The following is a 25,984-nucleotide window of genomic DNA, read 5'->3' as shown; positions in this document are numbered from 1 at the left end:
GAGAGCTACGAGAGAAGGTCAAGGGAACCAAAACCAGTTTGTTAGGAAATTCTGAAGAATGTCTTAGAAATGTCTTAAGATATACTTTTTCTTTTATGAATTAAATAGGCAACTTCTTTTTTGAGAGATCATAATCCTCCCTTTTGTCTCCTTTCACACAAAAGGAATAAAAAAAAAAAAACATTCCAATCACCCATGTGAATCATTTCCTGACTTACACAGATAGTGAAATTATTTATCATCAGATATTCTCTGGTTAATATTTCTTTTTAAGAAAATCATTTGCCTACAAATAAACTTATCAAAGATATGCACCTCCAGGGAAACTACTGTATCATTTTTTGGGTCTTCTCAAGCCTTTTCGATTCTAAAAGGTAACCGGTTCCTTTTCTGAATTATTAGCATAATGGGATTTCATAATATTCTAGGATAATTAATAATTAAATGCTTAATTATACCTAAATGCTAGTGATGTTTTTTAAAGCTTTTATCTTAGCCATATTAGGAAAAATAAATTCACCTTCCATGATGTTTTTTGAAGCTTTTATCTTAGCCATATTAGGAAAAATAAATTCACCTTCCAAAGTTTATTCATGACAATGATTTTTGCTACTATTTGGGAAAATATGTATTTTACAATAAGTATCAAGGGAGGATGGTTAATCAAAATTAATAAATTTTCCCTATCCATTCTCATGTATGGACATTCCTTTTAGTATTATAGAAAACAGAGATTAAGCTTTGAAAAAAATAATTTTGCTTATGCTGGGATCTTCATCCACTAGCATCTAGGCCTATCTTCAAGTCCTGCAACCACGAATAATTAAAAACTGATATTAAAATTGAGTAAATACTTTTTTTAAGTAGGCTCCGTATCTTACTTAACATGAGATTTGAACTCATGACCCTGAGATCAAGAGTACATGCTCTACCAATGACTGAGCCAGCCAGGAGCCCCAAAATTGACAAAATGGTTTTAAATAATCTATAAGCACAAAAGATAGGAAAGAAATTTTCAACTTAAAATTTTTAACTCCACCATATTTTCTAAACAGACTGGCATGGTTAATGATAAAACATAGTATAGGATAGTGTTAAGAGCCCTAATTCTAAAGCAAACTTCTTGGTTTAAGTTCTGACTCCTCCCCCTACTAGTATGTCCTTCCATGAGTTTATTCACCTTTCTGTATTTCAGCTTTCTCTGTGCCTCAGTTTCCTCATCTCTAGAATGGCCATAATAATAGTACCCACACCTCGCAGGATGGTTCTGAAGATTATGTGAATTAATACGTGTAAAACAGGGCTTGGTGTCTACTAAAACTGTGTAAGTTTTAAATACGCTTTGCCTGGTCTCAACACTTCATAAAATCTAACATTTTGATAACATATAATCAAATCATTTTAATATTACAAGAATAAAATCCCTTGATTATAGGCAAGACTGAATTCCAGTCCCTATGCACCAGTAGGGCCTTACATGATGTATACAGCTGGCATACATTGTGAGTAGTCAGGTCTCATGCCCTATTAGTGGTTAAATATTTTGACTATTATCCTTGGTTATAGGGGGTAACTATCTTCCAAATAAAACTGGATCATCCTGGACCAGTATTTCTTACCTAAGTTCTATAGATCCCCTGGGGTTTTATCCTGGTATAGGATGAGGGTGGGGAGAGAAGAAAGCCGGAGTGGGTCTCAGGTCTTTATTTTATACACTGGAGTTAAATAAATGACTTCACCTTAAAAAAAAAAAAAAAAAAAAAGGTTCTCATGGGCTTAAATTAAGCTGAAATTCACTTCACCGGAGGTTGTTTTGAAGATATATTTTGTAGAAAATTTTTCAAGTACAGCAGTTTCTTTAAATACCCCACTGCCCTTATGTTCTGATAAGACCAAATTCTAATTCCTTGGCCTTAGATCTGAGATTTTTCTACCATAAGACTACCATACTATCTATAAAATTTTGCTCTAAAGATAATTTCATATATATATTAAAAACTTCATATATATATATATATATGAAAAACCACTGTCAGCTGAACAGTGATTCAGACCAAAACTGATGTTTGGGATGCCTGGCAAATTGGTAGTAAGGAGCTTCGTGAGTGATGGTGTATTATTTTTTACTACAATATTTCATTGACTTTTTTCAATGAACTTTTAGGGTATTGTCGATTCAACAGAGAAAGCTGAGGCTTTAGCTAAGAAGGTGAATAGGTGTCCCAAGGTTGTACCACTAGGATTTGAGGCAGGCAGGCTTCCAGCTTGCTCCTCTGTCTTCCACGGAGAGAGCTGGAGGGAGGACTCCCAAAGACACTAATAAGGCAGAGCGAAAAGGCCTCCGTGATCACTTAAATGAGATATCCAAGCTCTTATGAGCTGTGAATTCATAACTTATCCCTCCTCCACTGAGGAAAACATAAACTAAGACCCAAAACTTGAATCTTGGGGAGATAAAGGTAATCATCTTCTAATAATTCCATAAATTATTTTCTCTTTTTCTGGCAAGTTGGCATATTTACAAGAGAAGTTTCTGTTAAATAATCTCACTTAAAATTGTCTTTAAAGCAAAGTATCTGTACCTTGTTTCTTCTTAAAAGAGGATGATTCTTTTTTTTTTTTTTTTTCTTTTTTCTTTAAAGTAAGCTCTACGCCCACTGTGGGGCTCAAACTCAAAACACTGAGATCAAGAGTCACATTCTCCACTGACTGAGCCAGCCAGGTGCCCCAAGAGGATGATTTGATCATTATACCCATCATTCCACTGCTATCAACGAAAAGTAGCTTTAAATGATTATGTAAAATGTGTCAAGCATTGCATCCTTAAAATTTACCCCTTCGTTTAATCTCTACACCATACTACTTTACAGATGAAGACATTTAAGCAACAAAAAAGTGAATGGAGTAATCTGATGGCCACAGATTTAAGAAGAGTTCACCTGGGATCCAAATCCTATTGAACATTCATTTGCCATATGTTTTTTCTTACTTGTTCCTGCTCCCAACTCCTCCCCTAACATAGATTATAATAAAAGAAATGCACAGACACACACAAATGCTCTGTGTACATAGTGTGATAAGTAATACACATGAATACAAAATTAAGCGAATATAAATAATGTGAAGAAAAAGCTGGATGGTTATACCAAGAAAGATTAAGAAAATATGTAAGTATATATTCATATGTGTAATCACATATATATGAAAACATACAAATGTTAATAGTGGCTAAAACTAGATGATGAGATTACTTATTCCTTATATGTTTACCATTTTCAAATTTCCTTAATGAGCGTATGTTACTTTTATAATTAGAGAAAAAGTTATTTTTTTGAAAAATCCTATTCTTGTCACAAATATGTGTAAGTAATTTTTATTCCACCTTTGGCTCTTTTATGAATATTCCTCAATACTATATAACACAATTTTTTTTAATGGAGCCGAAATTTTATATTAAAGAAAATTGCATTCTCTTTTCACATATCAATGTTATTAATTCATAATCCTTATTAAAGCATAAAGAACAGATCCATTTATTCAAACTTAATGGATATACAAATGCTCACATATTTTAAAATACTTCATATTAGAGATGTATGTAAAATTTGAAAGGATCTAAAATTTGATAATATAAAAATACAACCAAACTCTGCTGTAGGATAACAGAAAGAAGAAAATATATATATATATATTGGTTTCTACTCTTGGTTCCTGGCATAGAGCTCCTAAAACTTGTAATTTTGTTAAGTGATAATGTAGCACAAGAATATCGTTGTTTTTTTTGTTTTTTTTTTTTTGTTTTTTTTTCTGAGATTTGGTCTTTAGCGCTGGTTCCTGACACTCAAGTTCCTAAACCCCTTGGAAAGTCTTGGGTAATAGCAAGTTTTTATTCTATGGGGAAATTCTTGCTGGGAGTCTGAATAGCTCCTGGATGGGGAGCTGGTCACTGGAAAGACTAAGCCCTGACGAGAAGCTTAGAATTTCAGCTCCTCCAACCCCTCATTCTCCAGAGAGCAGCGAAGGCCTAGAAACAGAGCAATTAACTGATCAGGCCTTCCTGACACAACAATTCCAAGGGTGTGGCGTTTGGATGGCTTTGGGCTTGGTGAGCACCTGGAGGAGCCAGGAGAGCAGCGTGGCCCGAGGAAGCACAGAAGCTCCGGGCTCCTGGCCCAGTGCACCTCTCCCGTCCGGACGCCCAGCTGTATCCCTCACCATCTCCTTTACACTAAACTGGTAAATAGTGTGTGGACTGTTTTCCCAAGTTCTGCGAGCTGCTCTAGCAAGTTAATCAAACCTGAGGAGGGGTGGTGGGAACCTCTGATTTACAGCCATGGGTGAGAAACACAGGTGATACCCTGGACCTGGACTGGCACCGGAAGTGGGGGCCAGGGGGTAGGCTCCAGGTAGGTAATGTCAGAACCAAATTAAATCATAGGACACCCAGCTGGAGTCACGGAGAACTGATTGAGATGGGGAAAACCCCACAGATCTGGTGTCAGAGGTGCTGTGAGTGTGGTGGTAACATGGAATCAAGGAGAGACTCAGGATAGAATTTCCCCTACACCCGCACCTAAGGGAAAATGACCTATCTGTAAACATACTCAGGTTTTAGAATTTTTAGAGCTAATTGTTAAATTCACTCCAACCCACCATCAAGGATCCACACTTTAACCTGTCACACTTTGGCATCCCCACTCGAGCTCGGCCGCTGTGCCTCACAGAGGACTTGCCCACTCCCTCCTCATACAGATGCTCCCCCATCTTTCCCATTTTCTTTGCTTTCACTTCTTGTTCACCAAATGTCCAGCATATCCACACCCTGACTGGTTATACCCAGAAGCAAAAGAAGAGACTTAAGTGATGACAGTGGAAGAAAGAAGATTTTTTTTTTTTACCTCAATCTTACTAGTATTTCCCCAAATCCATACTATCACAGAGAGGAAACTAAAGAGGGAAGACAAAAAGGGCAGGAGAGAAAAGAATGAAAAAAGGCATAGAGGAAGAGAAAAGTATTTTATACCTAATATTTCCAACTCAGAAAAGAAAAGGGAAGAGGATCAAAGTTTCGTGGCTACACTCAGAAGCCTTTAAAACCGTTACCGCTTTCCCTGAGACTCTTATCCATTCACACCCGATAATAATGCAATCAGAGTCATGACACATTTATTTAAAACATGAATCAGAGTTGTTATTGAGGCAGGTGATGTTAACGGAGACACTGACATCTCAAATCACAGCTGCTTCTCTATGATAGCCACAGAGCAAAGCATCATTTCAGAAAACAGAGAAGTGTAGATTAAAGAGTAGGGGTGTATGTGTGGGTATGCGAGTGGGGGGGTGTGGGTGAGCGAGAGAGAGAAGAAAAACAAGAAATGCAGGGTATGGAAGCCCACGAGCAAAAAAACAAAAAAAGCTATGGGCAAACACTATATGAATTAGGCTTTAGGGGATCCCTGGGTGGCTCAGTGGTTGAGCGCCTGCCTTCGGCCCAGGCCCTGATCCTGGAATTCCAGGATCAGGTCCCGCGTCGGGCTCCCTGCATGGAGCCTGCTTCTCCCTCTGCCTGTGTCTCTACTTCTGTGTGTGTGTGTGTGTGTGTGTGTGTGTGTGTGTGTCTCGTGGATAGATAAATAAAATCTTAAAAAAAAAAATAGGCTTTATATCTTCATTGCATGTTCTATTAGGGAGCAGCTATAGGTGCAAATAGGCTCTTCCATCACCAGATTTTTGTTTTTGAGAGAGAGAAAGAGAGAGTATGTGTGTGAGAGAGTGGGGGAGGGAGGAGTAGAGGGAGAGAGAATCTTAAACAGACTCCAGGCTCAGCATGGAGCCCAACACGGGGCTCAATCTCACGACATGAGGTCATGACCTGGGCCAAAATCAAGAGTCAGACACTTCACCCACTGAGCTACCTAGGCGCCCCACCTCCCTACGCTTTAATGCTACCAACAATTATCCATGAATGCGGATTAATGGGATTTTTAGGATTACAATTGTATAAAGCAACTGATTTTGTTGGCCATCTTTATCTGTATATAGATTTATGTTATATATATCTCTGGAAAAATAATTTATCCATATGTCTAGCAATACTAAAGAAGCACAGTTCAAATCATTTGGTGTCCTCTTAAGATTTCTCAAATAGCCACCGGAAAAAGTGTCACCACGGGTATTAACAGTTTGTTTTGTTCTAGTTCATACAAGTGTTGGTGTAGTGGCTGACTTAAGTCTGCAAATGACAGGGCTAGCTAACTGCCAGACAAAAATCAATCATTTCTCTAAAAATTGTATCGTTCAGCAATGTAGTTATCTTTAATATATATATATTTTTTGCATTCAGCAATTTAAAAAGTAACAGATTTTTTTAGATTATGGGGGACTTTTAAATCATTTATTTTATTTTTTTTTAATTTGTTAATTTTTTTTAAAATCATTTTTTTTTTAAATGACGGCAGGAACCACTGATATATCCTAGCATGTACGCAAATCTCTCCTCAAGAGTCTAGAACTGCTACTGGAGAGCCTGTACTATTTGCTTCTCAGCCTGATTCTACATCCTTCATGATGCAAACAGAGGCAGAGACGGGATTTGGAGGAGGAGGATACACACACACAGTTGGAGATGGGACCATTGGGAAGAATAAAGGGTTTAACTGGGAACAATGTGAAACTTTGGCTTTTTAGGGGAAAAGGATAGTATCTGCTTCGTTTCTATAATCTTCCATCGCAATTCAAAACTACTAAAGGGCTTTTATAAGTCAGACGTGAATATGCATGTCAGGCAAAATTAAACCCCAATACAGAAGAACTGTCACAGTGCAATCATTAGGCAAGCTGCTTCCCATTGTGTGTTATCCTGGATCTCCTCTGAAGAGAAGCCATCATTCGTACAATTCAGTTGTTTTGTTCAATAGATAAATATTTATTTATTTATTTATTTATTTATTTATTTATTTATTTATTTATTATTTATTTATTTTTATTTATGATAGTCACACAGAGAGAGAGAGAGAGAGAGAGGCAGAGACACAGGCAGAGGGAGAAGCAGGCTCCATGCACCGGGAGCCCGACGTGGGACTCGATCCCGGGTCTCCAGGATCGCGCCCTGGGCCAAGGCAGCGCTAAACCGCTGCGCCACCCAGGGATCCCTCAATAAATATTTATTGAACACCTGTAGATTACAGGACTATCCTCAGCCCCGGGAATGCAAAGATGAAAACAACTGGCCTGGTCCCTGTCCACATGGAACTCAAAGTCTTTACTCTACCTTTTTAGTCACAGTTTGATAATAGCGGGGGGAAAAAATCCAGAACAATAAAAACCCCTTGTCTACTCAGAAGCTTATCCTAGTCTGATTAAAACTTCAATTTGTTATTGTTGTTGTTGGTTGCTTTTTTTTTTTTTTTTTTTTTAAATCCTCTTTGGCCTGATAGTCCAATGTGCTGTCTACAAAATTGCCTACAATCGCACACATGCGTACTCGACCTCCAGAATAGGCTTGTCAGTTTGGACATTTTCTAGGCAGCTGCCTTAAGATTTTGCTAACTTCTGCAGCTGGGAACCAGAATAAATCCCTAAATAAATGAAAACAACACCTGATGGACCCTCCAAAGACTCATGCCATACCCTAGAGTTCACCTAAAGTGAGAAACACATAACCTTGTTCTTAATATCTATTTGTTTTTATATCCTCATTGGGACAGAGGAAGGAATTTAAACATTTCAGTATACCATAGTGAATTTCTGTAGGTTTCTAACAAGGATTTGCTATATTTCACTTAGGACTAGGCCATGATACACCATTTGCTGAGTGCACACTGTTGGTGATTTGCCTCAGACAGAGAGTGGAATTCGAGTATAGATAACGAAGCAATGGCATCCTACAGGGAACGGCAGATCTAACTGGCGCACAGACAGGGACTTGGTCTTATCTGTATCGCATTCATATAAGTTAAGATAAATAGTCATTTTCAGCTGAAGTGGTTGCTTTTACAATCAACAGTTTAGTCACTGACTCAAGGCAAACACATAAGAAATGGTAGTTGTCAGAGCGCTCTTTTGGAAACACAAGACAATACAATACTTATAAGAAGACACATGAGACAAATTGGGCTTGCATTAAAACAAATAATTGTGACTATGACTAAAATATAATGTATAGGCTCAATTGTTCCTAGTACTTTATAAACTGAAAGAAGAATGTCCTGCTAGAAATTATGAGCAAAAGCCATAAGGTAGTTTTAAGAAATTATGTCTCATTATGACTATTTTTCAAAATTCCTTTCAAATCCTTCATCAAAGAAAAGCTGCCCTTATTGTGCTTTATAGAATTCTAATTACAAAAAATGGATCAAATTAAATATAGAAATATAGGATTACCTATGTCTATCGTATTTATACTACACAATTGTATTAGTTTTCTATTACTGCATAACACCTTACCACAGCTGAGCTGAAAAGAACACACATTTCTGGGTGCCCAGACGACTTAGTCGGTTAAGTGACTGACTCTGGTTTTCAGTTCAGGCCCTGATCTCAGGGTCGTGGGATCGAGCCCTGTGTCCAGCTCTGGGCTCAACACAGAGTCTGCTTGCGATTCTCTCCCTCATCGTCTTCCTCTGCCTCTCCCATCATCCATGCTCATATTTTCATCCCCTCACTCTCTCTCAAATAAATAAAATCTTTAAAAAACACAATAAACACCACAAACAAACACCACACATTTCTTATCTGTTTCCTTGGGCTGAGAGTCTGAGTTTTCCTTAGGTTGACTCTCCTCCACAGGGTCTCACACATCTGCAGTTAGGGTGTTAGACACGCTGAAGTTCTCATTTACAGTTAGAAGTTCTCTTTCAAGTTTAGTCACCTTGTGGGCAGAATTTAGCTCCTTGTAGCTGTAGGACTGAGATCCCTGATTTTTTGTTAGCGGTCAACCAGAGCTGGATCTCAGCAACTAGAAGCGGCCCACACTTCCTTACCACATAGCCCCCCACGGGCAACCCCACATGGTTGTCTGCTAGCTTCTAGGACATCAGGAAAGCCTTTCCCCGATGACAATTTCCCATCCAGATAGCACAGTATCATCACAGTTGGGACTGCTATATCACCATTTGTTATATAAGGTTACCTAATCAAGGGGTTGACTAGCTCATCCTATTTGAGGGCTCTGCCCATACTCAAGGGGAAAAGATTATTCAAGCTACATACACCAGGAGGCAGGAATCTGGGAGACCATCTTGGAATTTTTCTGTGTAATATGATTGGAAATTAGTATAGTCTGTACAGCTGCCCTTTAAAACTTCTTCCAATAAGGACTAGTGAAATTATTATTTATCCTAATAACAGTATTACTGTCATAATCAAAACTCATTATTATCCCCAATGAGTGAAGAAGATGGCAGAAGCATAAAGATCTCAAATCAGCGTCAGAGAGCTTAAAATCACTCAGGGAAGGCAGTGAGAACAGAATCCAGTATGCTGTACACGAAACATGCTGTTTCCCTAGCTCTGTACTGTGGCACAATTCCTATATTAAGTAAAGGCAGATGGCAACCTGATGCTACTGTACCAGCTATGAAGGAAACTGGCAAATAATTTTCTTTCAAATGGTAATTAATGTATTAAAACCAAATTCACTATAAAGCAAGTTTCAATAATTTCCCAAATTAGCAAAATTTCAAAAATGATGTTAATTTTGAAAATTGAAATGAATCTCCTTTTTTAAAATCAGAAAGAGATTAAAACAAACACTCACTAAAAAAAAGAAAAACCCAAAAACCCTACAAAACAAAACACAAAACTCGAGTAACTAGACACACCACAATGGCAACATACCTTACACATTTGGCCTTCTTCTCTTTCCCTTCTACTCCCCCTACCCTACCAAATGCTATAATGATCAAGGGAAATACATGAATAGACTAAATAACTGTTCTCCAGTTGAACATGGTGCTTTCTGAATAGGTCAGCTCCATTTTCAAGTTCTCTAAAAATGGGGAAGATGAACAATATTATTGCTAAAGTATTCTCCAATTTAGTTCCGAAATTCTATTATAATTAAAATCTAGACAATCACAAGTAAAACAGTAGGCCCTGGAAGCAGATTGAAAGTAAGAAAAAAATAACAATTGGGGTGATCCCTACTATTTGTCCAGCCCTGTCCAGGAACTATCACAATACTAGCTTATTTAACATCCTCACTAGCCAAAGGAAGCATTACCATCCTTATTTAACAGGTAAGAAAACCAAGGCACATTGAGGGTTCAGCGATTTACCTTGATTGAACAGCTGGTAAGAACATTATACCTGAAAGGCCCCTGATAAAAGTTTAATTAACCAATGACTAAATTAACAAATGAATAAACAAATAAACAATGGCGAGCCAAAATTCAGAGAACACTCATCCTTCACATGCTATACAGTTAACTGGATAGTAAAAAGCTGGTATTTCAAGCCATTTCAGTGAAGTGATTTTATAAATAACCCTGTGAAACACCAGTAAGGCAGGGGTATGGAATGGGCTGACATAAGCATTGCTATGTCTTTAAAACAATGCTCCAGCAAATACGCAATAAAAATGTTTTCAGGGATCCCTGGTGGCGCAGCGGTTTAGCGCCTGCCTTTGGCCCAGGGCACAATCCTGGAGACCCGGGATCGAATCCCACGTCGGGCTCCCGGTGCATGGAGCCTGCTTCTCCCTCTGCCTATGTCTCTGCCTCTCTGTCTCTCTGTGACTATCATAAATAAATAAAAAAAATTAAAAAAAAAATGTTTTCATATGTTTCATTTTCTTCTTTGTTATTCAATTAATTAGACAAAACCGGTGAAAACCTTCATGGCAAAGTTAGGTCTATGGCAAACTAAATGCATCTTAATACTTATAAACCTGTGATACCCGCCCCCCCCCCCCCATGTGTCACTACAGATAAATCCACCAGAGGTCAAATTTACTTGGATACAGGTCCTACCATTCCTACTTAGGCTTTGGAAATACAAAATTAAACCTTAAATGAGCTCTTCAACCAGGCAAAAGATATATGTACTCAATAACATTTTTTCCTACAAACATAATTGCATGAATTTTTAAGATGTACATGTCTTTATAACAAATACCAATTAGAGCTATAACATTAATCTTATATAAAAATAGCTATCTATAAAAAAACTTGATATAAACACAAGCAGCTCATTGAAATCAGATACTGTCTTCAATTTTAGTAAGATTGACTAAATCTTATGGTCAATTTTATCTCAATATTTTAAAAGAATAATTCTTCTAAAACAACTGTTTAATTTACTCTTCTTTCATGAAGTCCAAGTAAAATTGACCAGAGTGTTAAATTGAGACTCAAAGTGTTGCTTTTTTTTTTTAAATCAAGTAATTCCCTCTTGAAGATGTATTCTATAATAGGCATAGAACTATAATTTTTGCCCTCAAGATATTTACAACTTTGTAATGAAGATAAAACAAGTATGTAAATGACTGTAATACAAAACAGTGCTATGAGGGAGGTTGAAAAACAATGCAATGGGCTTTCTCAGGGTAAGTGCAGTTCCCCACCAGTTCAAAATAACATCCTCTTATTCATTCAACAAAAAAAAAAACTCTTGGTTGGTAATGGTATGGTGTCCTCCCCCAAATTCCTATGTTAAAGTCCTAACACCCAGAATTTATGAACATAAATAACTGTGTTTGGAGATAGGAGCTTTCAAGAGGCAATGAAGCGCAAATGAGGTCACATGGGTGGGCCTTAATCCAATATGACTGGCATCCTTGTAAGAGGAGGAAGGGACATCAGCAACACATGTGCAGAGAGAAAAGGCTGGAGGAGGACAGGCTGAGAAGACAGCCATTTGCAAACTAAGGAGAGAGGCCTCAGAAGAAACCAGCCCTACTGGCACCTTGATCTTGGTCTTCCAGATTCTAAGAAAATAAATTCAAGTAGCTTAAACCACCCATTCCGTGTTGTTTTGTTATGACAGTTCTTGCCAACTGATATGCTCTGCCTCATAGGAAAAAAAAAAATAGTAGCTAAATTGAATAGACCAAAAGACAATAAATCTTGAGCCACAGATTATATTTTCCCCTGTAGGATTAATTCACAGTTCTGAACAAGTCTCTAGATTAGGTGTCATAAGCATAAGCACTAGGGGGCTAGGAAGATAAATGAGGGAAAAGTGGGATTAATAAAATAGGGAGTGATGGGGACTGTTGACAACTGGGGACTTCATCACTAGGACAAAGATGCTGATGCTACTCAACTTAAAATATTACCTAGTCTGTCTAGATATGAACTCAGCGCTTGTCAACTGCAAATGCCTAGATCTGCTTCCTCCTGTAAACCCTCTACTAAATAATCTCTAAAGTCCCTTCCATCTTCAGCTTTTTAAAAGTCTGCAAATAGAGGACAAATTAAGCATTCCCAAGAAAATCGTAGACTGGTATTACAAACCACTTATAATCCACAGTTTAATCAAATTATTTTCTAGAAATTAATTAACTCTTGAAATTAATTAATATTGAATGGCATGAAAAAAAAATCAGGAGCTTTTCAATAATAACATGCTACCCTTGATAGCAGACCTCAGTTTCATAGTTTCTGATTCATTGAAGCAGTTATTATCCCCGCTTTACAAATTAGTAAACCTGGATGACCCAGGTTCTTCAAACACAAATGGCTTGAGATTGAGTATGTGGAAGGCTCTCGAAAGAGCACTGGCACTGGAGTTAGTCTCTGCTCTGACATTCACTAATTTCATGACTTTTACGAAAACCATTCAGCAACGCTTACCCTTGCTGAGCCTTTGTTTATTCGGTATAAAATAAAGATGAACATGCGTCTCATAGGTTTGTTGGAAGGACTGTGAGAAAACGCACATAGAACAACCTCTCTCAAAGCTTAGCTAAGAAGAATAATCAAAACCGGGAAGCCTAGCAGCAGCAATGGTCATGGCAGGAAACAGCACCAATGATGCAGGTAGAAACGTGTCTATCACATCTCAGGAAATATTCAGAGCGCCTCTCAATCTGTACCCATACTATTAAGAAGAAATCAAAATCTGAAATTTCCTCTTTCCTCAATCTGCTTCTCAGCATATATCCCCTACTTTGGTGAATGGCAACATGGCCCCCCAGGTGACGAAGGTGACTAAGCTGCAAACAGGAGGACATATTTAGCCCCATCCTTCCTCTCACCCACGTCTCTCCTTACCCCCACACATTAGTCTGTCATTGAAATCTACTGAGGGTCACTCGGGTATCTCAGTGGTTGAGCGTCTGCCTTTGGCTCAGGTCGCAGTCCCAGGTCCCTGGGATTGAGTCCCGCATACGGCTCCCTGCATGGAGCCTGCTTCTCCCTCTGCCTGTGTCTCTCATGAATAAATACATAAAATCTAAAAAAAAAAAAAAAAAAAAAAAGAAAAAGAAAAGAAAAGAAAAGAAAAGAAAAGAAAAGAAAAGAAAAAGAAAAAAGAAAGAAAGAAACCTATTGAGTTTCTTTCTGGAATTCATTCACTCCCCTTCCCCTTCATTTCCACTGCTACTGCATTACCTTTGGCCAGGTTAAGCAATGGCTTCCTAATTAGTCTTCTGGTATTCATTTATTCTCTCTCCTGCCACCTTCCAAACCTGTATTCCATTTTCTTGCTGCCCTAAACAAACAAAAATGCTGAATATAAGCCTCTTGTACTTAAACTTCACTAGACCATAACACTGTTGTTTGTAGTGAAGTCCAAACTCCTCTGAAATGGCTGTGTGTCTCGGTGGGGAAGAGCACAGACTTGAGTCATTGGCAGTAAGTTCAGGTTCCAGTTCAGCCATGTGATAGTTGTTTGAGAACTCAACTGTTTATCCAATCAGATTAAGTTCTTTCAGAAAAGAAATCTTGCCCTGTATGATATGCCCAGGGTCATTCCTGGTGCCCTGCACAAAGATGGCAAAAATGTTTGCCCAATGAATGAATGAGAAGATCAGTCACTGCACCTCCACAGACCTAGTACAGTTGGAGCTGAGAGGTCCCTGGTCCATAGATGTCCACCCCCTACTCCACTCGTGAGGTTCTCTCTCCAAGAAACGGATTTGAAAAACTAAACTGTCCTAGTGAGGATGACTGTATCTACCAACTAGATGGATATTCTAAGGTCCAGTTCAAGATGCTATCATGCAAAGGACAACATAGCTATACTCCACATTCTCAGACCAAGCCTGCCAGTGTGATCTGTCCTCTGAAGTAAGCAGCCCAAACACAGTAGAGCACTCATTCATTTATTAATAAATATTCTTTGAGCATCACAATGTGCCAAAGTGATTTAACTTAGAGAAAGTTACAGTTCCTGCCCTCAGTTTGCCGCTACCTTGAGAAGAGAAAATAATTAATCACAAAAGGAAATGCTGACTCTAAAAATGTGATAAGTACCATAAAGGCGCGGGGGGAAAGAAAGCTGCAACAGATACCGTAAGATGTGGACCTAATTTTAGGCAATGTTTTCAGGAAAATCCTCCCTGGGGCTGTGTCAATAAATATAAGAAAATGAAGAAGGGAATACATTTTACCATCTTTGGAATATAAATGAGAATTTTAAGATCACCATGAAGAGAGAAATGTTTACGCTGGAATTGCCTTTATATTTTTTAATAATAATATCAATCTAACCCCCAATGTCTTCTGGACTGTGATCTCCTGGAAGATGTGCTGATAGATCTAATTCTAAATTGCCCGAGTGACTACTCTGAAAATGCCTGTTGACTGAACATGTGAGAAAGGGTTAAAGGTAATGAGACAAGATAACTATGTATGATTCAGACCACGCCATAGCAGTCACTTAAATTAAGAGGTTAGCATGCTCATTAACCAATCTGAAGAACCATTAGCAATGGAAAATAAAGAGAGTGGAAATAAGTATTGAGGAACAACATATTACAATTAAATTAATGGGGTTTAGGGAGGATCCATGAAAGTTCCCACAGCTTTTGCCTCTTCTTTATAATGTCATGATTCTAATTTACCTCATTTATATTAATGAATGGAGGATTGCACAACTATTAGCATGATTGAAAATTACACTAATGCTCAGTAAATCTACCTCTAATTATTATGATTAATGAGAAGTTGATCATCTTGGACCAGATTAACAACCTAAGGCAACTGAAATAGAGCAAAAGAGCTTTTTCTTGCTAACCCAGGTCTTTAGTCTTTTTTATGTAATGAAATCCTTAGCAATCCACTCAGCAATGTTATATACTAATTCACTATAAACATCCATTTACATAGATTTACATAGATTATATTTTAACATTTACGTATTTATCTGAAATAATTATTTCTGAGTATATTAAAATGCGTCTTATGGCTTGGCTTAAGCAGTGTTAATGCTCCAGTATGAAACTGAGTAATAAAACCAGCCATATATTTTTTTCTCTCTCTACCTGGTTACAAGTCATTTGTTTCAGGGTTATTTCCTCCAAAAGAGAAATTATCCATCTTTGTAGTCATCAGAATTAATAATTAAGACATTAAGAGGCATAAATCTCAGTGATTAACTTATTTAAATATTGCTACTTTACAAAAAAAATTTCAAGTGATAAAAAGACACGATAGAAAAAAATTATTTTAATCAGCTCAATATCTGACTGCCTTTTTTGAGTAGAACAGGTGACGGTTTTTAAGTACTTTCCCTTAATTCTAACTTTATTAAGGCTGCAATATGGTATCAATGCCTTATGTTTTGGTCTAAATTATTTTCTATCATTGGCTACTGATAGGTGTCCATGTAAACAAACCCATAGTCAACGCTAGACTCTTGGAGCACAGTGGCCTAGGATGTATACTTTGACATATAATACATGCTCATAAAATGAGCAAAAAGCCATCGAGTAATTTTTCTGTGAACTTAAGGACTTTTAATGATGCACAGAAAAGTTACGTTAACGTGGCCTTTAAGTCCTGAAAACGCCGTCCCATCTCAAAGTTGTATTTACTCTGTTATTATCAAGAGTTTCATACTGTATTATGTGATCTTAAGTTATAATCAATCAATTTAAATACACTGATGTTATCTCCCCAGGCCTGTCAATCATATAAAAACTCTTAAATTAACTCACAAAATACACGCAAGACAAAATGTCCTCCTCTTCATGGAGATTTTGAGATTAATGGGAGAGACAGAGTAAAGAGTTATAAGAATGAAGAGTGTTACATAAAGGAACAAGCAAGTGCCTTGCTTGTATGTAGCAAGGAAACCTAATACAGGAAATCAGGAAAGGCATCTCTGAGAAAATGACACTTAGGAGGAGAGCCTAGTGGATAGAACTGTTGATAGTAGTTTAGTATATCCTATAAGGAAGAGCTAGGACCCTGGGAACCAAAATGAAGTTTATCACTGGATATAAATTCAAAGAAAAAAGCTATGCAACATAATGGGAAGACTTGGAGCTTAGGAACCCCACAGACCAATGTTAGGGTCTACCTTTACCAGGTCCTACGTTGTATAAGCTTTGGGTAATTATGTGTCTCCCTGTTTTATGTGTCACAAAAGTGGAAATGAAACACACCACATAGGATGGCTGTCAGGATTTTAGGAGGCCATATATATTTATATATGCCTGACACAATAGCAGGCCCTCAAAGAATGTTAATATTATACAGTGACCCAAAATTCTGTGTTCCCTCAATTCACAAAAGGAAATATGGGGAGCATGTCATGGAAGTGCTTTTGATGTGAAACTAAATGACTTCCAAAATGAGTTAGAGAAATAGGCTGTGGATTCACTCAAACCTATTTCAGTTCACTCTCCAGCCATTCATTAGTTGTATAGCCTTGGCAGGTTACTTTATCCGCTTTGAGCTTTGGTTTCCTCATCTGTGAGACAGGCTACTATAGCGCCAGAGAGAGGGTGAATGGACAAGTGGGTAAGAATGGGTAAAGGAGAATGGGAGATATAGATGTCCAGTTAGAGAATGAACAAATCACAGGAATAAAAGGTCGAGCATAAGGGATATAGTCAATGACACTGTAATAGCTTCATGGTGACAGATGGTAGCCACACTTGTGGTGAGCACACCATATCATATAAGCTGGCTCACTACGCTGTACACCTAAAACTACAATGATGTTGTGTGTGACTATACTCAAATTAAAAAAATAATAATAAATGAATAATTTAAAAATAGTGCAAAGTCACAGCACTAGACTGGAATAAGATAGGAAGGCCAAACTCATGGGAGTGTCTCCAACCAATAGTGAAAAGCTCAGTAAAGTCCACTGTTTGTATTACTGTAGCAGTAATGGCAATAACAGCAGCAGAGTAATCCTCTCTGGCCATATTATTTATATATACAAAGTAGGAGGTGGGAAATAAGGTTGGGAGAACAAATCATGAGAAAAGGGCATCAAAATTAAAGAATTAAGCATTCCAAATGGTAGTGTAAAAACACTCCAGTGGTTCAGATACACTATTGGATGGTCAGGGGAAATTGAAAAGTAGATTTGGGAGAAAGTATCAAAAATATATTTCATGGGCAACCTGGGTGGCTCAGCTGTTTAGCACCACCTTCAGCTCAGGGCATGATCCTGGAGACCGGGGATTGAGTCCCATGTCGGGCTCCCTGCATGGAGCCTGCTGCTCCATCTGCCTATGTCTCTGCCTCTCTCTCTCTCTCTCTCTCTCTCTCTCTCTCTCTCTCTGTGTCTCTCATAGATAAATAAATAAAATCTTAAAAAAAAATCTATTCATGAAAAGACTTACGACTGACCGGCTGATCGGTGACATCTAAAGATTGGTAACTGATTATTACATAGGGTACGTGTCATCTGTTGCTACATAACAACTACCTCAAAGTTTGGTGCCTTAACCAACCCGTTTGATGTATCCATAATCCTGCAGGTTAGCTGGTCTGTGGTAAGAAGGGAGTTTCCTCTGCTGGTCTCGCCTGGGGTCACAGATGACTTTCAGTCATCAGTTGGTTCACCTGGGGCTGGATTGCCCAAAATGGTCCCCTCGCATGTCTGGAAGATGGTAGCAGCTATCAGCAAGATCTCTCTCCAAGAGTCTCTCCTCCTTGGGAGAGGAGCTGAGGCTTCATCACATGTGGTCTCAGAAAGGCCAGAAAATGAGAACAAAAGCTTCAAGGTCTCTTGAGGCCTCAGCTCAGAGCTTCTGAACTATCGTCACTACCACATTCTGTCGCTCAGAGTGAATTACAAGGCCAACCTGAACTAGGGGGGGCAATGAAATGGACTGTATTCTTGGGAGAGGGGCAGGAAAGACACACTAAAAGAGAGTACATACAGGCTTAAGAGAAATTTCTACGAGGAAATTTCTTCCCCATGGTGCCGCACAGAGCCAGCTAGTATCTGCTACCCTCTCATGTTTATGGCACTACCCAAGGTTTGATGTCCCGGAGACTTGACCTTACTCCATTCATGTTTGTTCTCTGTAGACAGTCCAACCACTATCTCAATGGATCTCATCCATTACTCTTCACCAGGATCATCAGGGAGCTTCAGAAAAGGGATCTCTACCTTCCACTGCCTCCGTATTCTGATGTAACACACCAGGCATATGGCCTAGATATTGCTCTTTCGTGTCTTTTAGAAATTTTCTTGTTGATCCTAACAAAGGGTCATGATTGAGAACCACTGCATCTAATGTGTTCCAATTCTTTTTAAATATAAATATTAGTGTACTTCATGAGCTCCTTTCCTTACTTCCAAAATATTACTATTATTTTATTTCTCTGATCCCTTTGGATTATCATTTCTCATTCTTTATAGGAATGATTCATATGTATATGGTTGCTTCTTTAATCCTACACACACACACACTGAGTGTATGATGACACCCCCAATCCATGACTTCAGGGCTAGTGATGCCCAGACTATGACTTCCATTCTTTTTTTAAGATTTTATTTTTAAGTAGTCTCTATATCCAATGAGGGCCTCAAACTCACAACCCCAAGATGAAGAGTGACATGTTCTACCAAATGAGCCAGCCAGGCGCCCCTCTACTTTGTAGGACTTCATATGATCTCCATTTTTTAACTGACTCTGAACTTTAGACTTAGACATTCTTGGTGCCTACAGGGCACCTACAAATACATGTTACTCAGGTACCACAAATTGTGTGTGTATTAAGCCAAACTAATCTTTCCCCTCATGGTTTGTCCCTTTTCTATCCAGTTTCTCATTGAATGTTACCACCATCATGTAAGAATGATGTAAAAATCCCATTTGTCATTCTAGGTACCTCCCTACCCCTTTGTCTCTATATTCCAGTCAAGATATTTTTCCTTTCTTAATGGCCATCATCCTCCTTATATCACCTTTTTCCACTGCTAATGCTTTAACTGAGACCATCATCGTGTCTCACAACCACGGCTTCCTTGCTGGTGTCCCTGAGTCTATCTGGATATGCCCTATTTTAAACGACCTCCATACAACCACTGGAAGATCCATTCTAAAATACAAAACAGATCATTAAAATACAAAACGTACTGCCCAGTGGAAAATATTTCATTACTTGTTGTGGTTGGAGACACAGTTTAAGGCCATATTACGACAGGCCCCGGGATTAAAATCTAAGCATTTGGCCTTCAAGATCAAGAGGAAAGTGTTTGGCTGGCCTAGGACTTTAATTTACAAAAAGTCTTTTGAGAAGACTGATGTGGCAGTGGCAGGAAAACCTAGGGGGAGGAAGACCAGTTGGGTGACTACTGTCATAACTCAGGCACATGGTAACAATGGTCTGGCCTAAAACTGTCATGATCCCACAGATCTGCTGACTGGACTCACTTGTATTTATGACCCCGGATCTCAGATGGGTACTCAGCAAAGCCAGGCGGGCCTACTAAACCTTCCAGAGTAAATTCATCATCCTACTTTCCAACCTAACATACATCTTACATCCCAGTACCTTCCTCCTTACCTTTCATTCTTTACTGCTATACTCACCTACTGCTTCTTCCCCAAAATAGTCATATCAGAAAATAGATTATATAAGAATTACCCCGTTTTCCTTCCATAAACCTTTCTCCTCCACCTGTCCCTGCACCTGCCATGCTCTACCCTCCCTCTGATTTCTGCGAAGGCAGCACCCCCGCTCCTTCCTTCTTGTAGGAATCCCTCCCCTCCCCACAACGAGCCTAATTAAGACCTCCGGGAAGTATCCTCTTTTTCACCTTTCTGTTGATTTCCTGTTCCCATAAACACAAATGAGGTCTTAACATTGCCCTTAAATAAAGAAAATCCACCTTCAGTCCACATCGCATTTCAGTTATTATATCCTCTCTTTGCTACCCTTCTCAAGAGAAAACTCTCAACCCAATTACATACAACTGAAATCACCCTCTTACCACTGAGGTGCTGGGCTAAAGTATGTCCGCAGATTCTTTGACATTTGTTTCGAAAGGTGGAACATAAACTTCCTTAGGAATCCCTGTTTCGATACACATCTAACGAACAGAAAACAGCAAAAGTGATACTACCTAATTTCTGAGAATAAGTCCTCACAGGTATCACATTTGCTGTCTCTCCTTTTGATCTCCTGCTCGGTGGGAAAACCTGCTACCATATTGGGACCAGCCCTGTGGAAAGGCTTGAGTGCAAGGACACGAAGCCTGCTGCCAACAGCCAGCGAGGAACTGAGACCGCCCACCAGGAGCCTTGTAACCGAGCTATCTTTCGGGCCTACTGCAGCCCCATCCAAAGTCCTAAAAAAAAAAAAAAAAAAAAAAAAAAAGTCCTAACTGCTCATTCATGAGACCCTGAGCCAGAACTCACCAACTAAATATGTCTGAATTTCCAGTTCATAGGAATGATGAGATAATAAACGGTTGCTGTTTTTAAGCCACTGGGACTTGGAATTTTTTATTATTATTATCTTAGCAAAAATACCCAATTCTTTTTCACCCCAATCCAATTAGTTATTTGTAGTCATTTCTGCACACTTTTATTTTGTGTCTCCCACCACTCAACTGTAAGCTCTATGAATTCAGGAAGTTTTTCATCCTAGGCACTAGGTTCTGAAGAATCTGTGCTTACAATAGTGCCAGGCACATGGCAGGCACAGTAGGAATTTATATAAATGAATAAATATTTCACCATATATGAGAAAGAATGGGTCGGATCTTTTTAAACGTTCTGAAAAATGTAAATAAATAACTATAAACTTTACCTTTTAAATAAGTTAGAATTCTAGCTAAAAATCTCATAAAGATAGGGTTTTTGGGTTTTTTTGTTTTTGTTTTGGGGAAGATTGAAACAACGTATAAAATCCTATACAGGGGCACTTGGGTGGCTCAGTGGTTGAGCATCTGCCTTCGGCTCAGGGCGTGACCCCGGGGTCCTGGGATCGAGTCCTGCATCGGGCTACCTGCACGGAGCCCGTTTCTCCCTCTGCCTGTGTCTCTGCCTCTCTCTCTGTGTTTCTCATGAATAAATAAATAAAATCTTTAAAAAAATTCTTTCTCTCTCCTCTCCATCCTCCTCTACCCTTTCCCTGCTTGCTTGCATGCTTTCTCTCACTCTCTCAGTCAGTGCAGCAAGCAGCTCTCTATCTCAGGGTTGTAAATTTAAGCCCCACACTGGATGTAGAGATTACTTAAAAATTGTTTTTAAAAAACTATGAAATTTCTATTTTTTTCTAAATACTATTTTTTTATCTTTTGATCGTCTAACATTTTGCTGAGCTCTTAATATGTGCCAAGTAACACATACATCATGTGATAGAAAGATAAAAAATGCTGAGTTCTCGCTGGCTAACACCACCATGACGGACATAATCAGAGACAGATGTGAAAGCAATGTCTAAGGCCATATTTTGGGGATAATGGTGACAGGTCAACTAACTACGCCAAATCAGTCTGGCAAGGCTTCCCAGAGTTACACTGCACCTCACAGGGTATAGTAACCACCAGGTTGTTAGAAGGTTCAAAAGAATTAAAAATGCATCCAATCTGACAATCTTTCGATGTTTTCTAATGTCTTTTTTCTATTTAAATAAAACTCTCAGCCCAGCTATAAAGTTCTCATGTATTCATGCCAATATCCTTGAAACAAATTCCTAGTTCTTTTTTGAAACTATCACTAGTGTCATGTGACTACAGTATTTATATTAATCCCATAAATGTTCCCCATGAGTTATTCCTTAAAGTCACTGCTTTGATTTTCCTTTTTTATATCTAGGTCACATGAAACACACACTTTCCAATATCTCCAGTTGCTGAGTATCGGTGATTTAAGCCAGATAATATGCTAAGCTTGACATCACCAGAGTCATATAAAGAGAATATATTAGGCCAAGGAAAGCTAACACTTTCTCTTAGCCCACTCGACTATGAAACAAACACTCCTGAAATCATTTTACTTTTGACTATTGAGCATCAAGTCCCCTGTAACTAAGGAAACGGGTTTCAGCTCCCAGTTTAACAGACAAAAGGCAATTATCTGACTCAGGTAAGGGTCCAGCCTCAGCCCCCTTCTCAACTAATGCATCCGGCGCCTTCACCTTTCTTTAGCTTCTGTGCATCCGTAACTTACATCACAACTGTCTTCTGCCTCCTGTGCTCTGTGGTCTTTACAGGCGAAGCTTCTTCCATACTTGGGCAAACTGTTTAAGGGGAGCTTTCAGAAACGACATGCCATGGAAACTACAAACAGTGAAGGCCGCAAACAATAATCTGGTGTTAAAACAGCTGGGAAGAGTGTCCTAAACACAACGCAAGAATTTCTGAGCAGCTTAGCTAGGTGGGTCTGGCTCCTGATACCTCAGGAAGTTTTAGTCAAGCTATTGGTTGAAGCTGCCATCAGGGGACGGTTCGGCTGAGGCCCCGGGATCCTCTTCTAAACTTACTCTCACGTCCGCTGGCGAGAAGTGTCGCTTCTAAACCATAGGGCCTTCTCCATCGAGCTGCTGAGGACACGGCAGCTGGCTTCCCCAAGAGTGAACAATCCGGGAGAGACCGAGGTAGAGAGGTAGTGCATGCACCTGAGACAAAGTCCCAGCGTCTTTCATGACCTCGTGTCAGAAGCGACGTACATCATACACCACACGGACCACCCTGTTACGCTGTTGTAGGGCGACATATAGGACCTCAGTACTGAAAGGCGAGACCTGTGGGTCCAGGCATGTTGTGAGAACGAGATAAGTAATACGTGCAACATGTGCAAAGCCATGTCTGGCTCATAATAAAGGTCATGAAAATTATATCATCATCAACATCATCATCAGAGGTAAAGTTTGGAGGTAATTCTCTGTGAGATGGGGCGAAACCCTGAAAGGTATCCTCTCACGCCCCAAATGTTCACTAATGCACAGAAATATAATCCTAGTATTGCCACTAATTATAGGACACAAGTTTGGTATTTAATATGCACTTCATTTTCTCATCTTGAAGATAGGAGGCAAGAATTACTATTTTTTAAAAAAAATATTTGTGAAACCATCACCACCATCAAAATACTGAACATATCCAATACTATTTATTTTTAATTCTTTTAAAATTGTATTTATTTATTCATGAGAGGCAGAGAGAGAGAGGCAGAGACACAGGCAGAGGGAGAAGCAGGCTCCCTATGAGGAGCCTGATGTGGGACTCGATCTCAGGACCCCGGGGTCACATCCTGGTCCAAAGGCAGATGCTCAACCACTGATCCACCCAGGCATCCCGATACTAGAATTAAAACAAAACCTATGCTATTGCCTTTAATTCAATTAACCAATAATTCTGTCATTTTTTTTTCTTTCCCCTGTTTAATGTTTCAGGAATATAGGAAAAACATTTTTTTCTCCTCAACCCACTCCATATTTTTAATCAAGCTGTTATCATTTCCAGGGTTCTCTTGGAATTCCTATTTCACAATTGCTTTTTAAGTGACATTACAAGGATTGGGGGATCCCTGGGTGGCGCAGCGGTTTGGCGCCTGCCTTTGGCCCAGGGCGCGATCCTGGAGACCCGGGATCGAATCCCACGTCGGGCTCCCGGTGCATGGAGCCTGCTTCTCCCTCTGCCTGTGTCTCTGCCTCTCTCTCTCTCTCTCACTGTGTGCCTATCATAAATAAATAAAAAAATTAAAAAAAAAAAAAAAAAAAAACAAGGAATCCACAGGCTCTTTCTCAATTTTACAGACAAAAAATATACTTTAAGTTGGTATTTATGTAAGAGACCTTCCCGTTTTCATTACGGAAAACAATTTCCATGATAACTTCCTTACTTCTTCAGGATTATTTGCTTATCCCCATCATTTAGGCTTGTCCTCCGTGTCATCCACAAATATCCCATGCACCTTTATCGTAATCTTCAGGTCTCTTCTCCCCTCGATAAGGTCGCATATAATCTTCAGCCCTTTTGATAGTCACTGTAGATGTTATCGGATTCAACATCTTTTAAATACTTCCTCCCACTTTCAGTTAAGCTCTGCTGCATAGTAAATAAGATTTCTACCAAGATGGCATTGCATCTTTCCTGTAGTTTACGATACTAACAGAGCATGGCTGAATTAATTAAAATGTGTACCTAAAAGACTGAAAAACACGGTCGTCACCTACAGAATTCTACTTTATTCTTCTAAAAGGCAAGCCTGTCATCCAGGTTAGCTAGATATACCCTGCATTCTGGGTAGTTTTTAGGGAATCTGTTAAATATGTTAGAGAAGATGGCTTTTAGGGAAAGAACAAAAAACAAATAGCATTGGTTTCCTTAATACCATCAAAGATCATGTCTCTAAAACACTTGTCTCTTTACCAGCTGTAATGTTTTCCCATAAAGGCTATTAATATCTAGATGGTTTTCTTTATTTCTTTTTCAGATGTTTTGCTGTTATAATTGCATATAGAAACACAACTGTTTCCTGTATCCTCTAGCCTTACTGAATTTATTAGTTCTAGTAGTTTTGTGGTAGTGTTTAGGATTTCCTAAATGGACAGATAAAACAGAAAAGACTCCCAGCTGGCACATTTTCTTACAATTATATAGTCCCAAATTATTAGAGTAATAATTTGACACAGATAAACACGCAAATCTCAACTACTTCTTATTCATATTGAGTTCAAACGGGTATTCTTGATCAAAGGGTAACTCCTTCCCCAAATGGTACTTAAGGGATCTAGGTTACCTCTCTCCTGTGAACTTGTCATTTTCTTGGCAGTGTGGTCACCAACAGGAACACAAAGAGGGCCAGGCCAAAAGGTATGAAAGGTATACTAGCTTCTTAACGCCACCCCTGACCAGGAGTGACATACATTATACTTTTTTTAAAATTTTTTTTTTAAGATTTTCTTTATTTATTTGTGAGAAAAACAGAGAGACAGAAAACAGGAGCAGGGCATGGAGGGGAGTAGGAAGAGCAGAGGGAGGGGGAAAAGCAGACTCCATGCTGAGCAAGGGAATCCTACTCAGGTGTCCTCCCCGCGATCCCGAGATCATGACCTGAGCCAAAAGCAGTCGCTTAACTGATTGAGCCACCCAGGCACCCTAACATACAGCACACTTCTGATCACATTTCTTCACTGGAGCTCAGACACACATCTTAACCTAAGAAAACTAGAAATGATAGAGTTCTAGAAAAAGGAGGAGTCAGAGTTGCTCATCAACTATGGTAGCTATCTATGCTGATTCCAAGTCACAGAAGAATAGAGCTAAAAGGGACTTTATAATCTTCCAACCACCTATTTTGTGGGTGAGGGCCCTGAAAACTGGAACAATTATGTAGTTTACCAAAAGTAAGCAATGCGGTTAACATAGAATATGGACATTACCACTCACTGCCTGAGAGTATGTCCATTTCGTCCCACCTTAAAACAGAACTTGTGGAGGTAACTCCAGCTACTCCCTACGATACCCTACAGAGGCTGCATCACGTTAGTAGCCCTACCCTGACCCAATGTGCCCAGCATCATATCAACAGGCCTAAACCCCAGAATGGATGGGCTAGGAAACTCACTTAGCATGAGCAGGCCCTTAGAGGGATAATTCATCTTAAGAATTG

At 39.0% G+C, this 25,984-nt stretch overlaps 1 protein-coding gene across 5 annotated transcripts in view; it reads right to left on the bottom strand.

Moving 5' to 3' along the window:
* Positions 1 to 25,984, bottom strand: part of NAALADL2 (N-acetylated alpha-linked acidic dipeptidase like 2) — a 1,263,364-nt gene that overhangs the window by 762,321 nt on the left and 475,059 nt on the right. The gene's annotated exons all lie outside the window — the stretch shown is intronic.

The sequence above is a fragment of the Canis aureus genome, chromosome 31 (genome assembly GCF_053574225.1).
Source record: "Canis aureus isolate CA01 chromosome 31, VMU_Caureus_v.1.0, whole genome shotgun sequence".
NCBI classification, from domain to species: domain Eukaryota; kingdom Metazoa; phylum Chordata; class Mammalia; order Carnivora; family Canidae; genus Canis; species Canis aureus.
The sequence above is the reverse complement of the archived record's forward strand: the minus strand, read 5'-3'. Positions and strand labels throughout refer to the sequence as shown.